Source organism: Hylobates moloch, unplaced genomic scaffold, assembly GCF_009828535.3.
Source record: "Hylobates moloch isolate HMO894 unplaced genomic scaffold, HMol_V3 SCAFFOLD_11, whole genome shotgun sequence".
Classification (NCBI taxonomy): domain Eukaryota; kingdom Metazoa; phylum Chordata; class Mammalia; order Primates; family Hylobatidae; genus Hylobates; species Hylobates moloch.
Window position 1 is genome coordinate 79,734,616 of NW_026652286.1, and position 329 is coordinate 79,734,944.

Sequence of the window (329 nt, forward strand, 5' to 3'; positions counted from 1 at the left end):
TATGCGGCATCATTTCTGAGGGCTCTGTTCTGTTCCATTGATCTATGTCTCTGTTGTGGTACCAGTACCATGCTGTTTTGGTTACTGTAGCCTTGTAGTATAGTTTGAAGTCAGGTAGCGTGATGCCTCCAGCTTTGTTCTTTTGGCTTAGGATTGACTTGGCGATGCGGGCTCTTTTTTGGTTCCATATGAACTTTAAAGTAGTTTTTTCCAATTCTGTGAAGAAAGTCATTGGTAGCTTGATGGGGATGGCATTGAATCTATAAATTACCTTGGGCAGTATGGCCATTTTCACGATATTGATTCTTCCAACCCATGAGCATGGAATG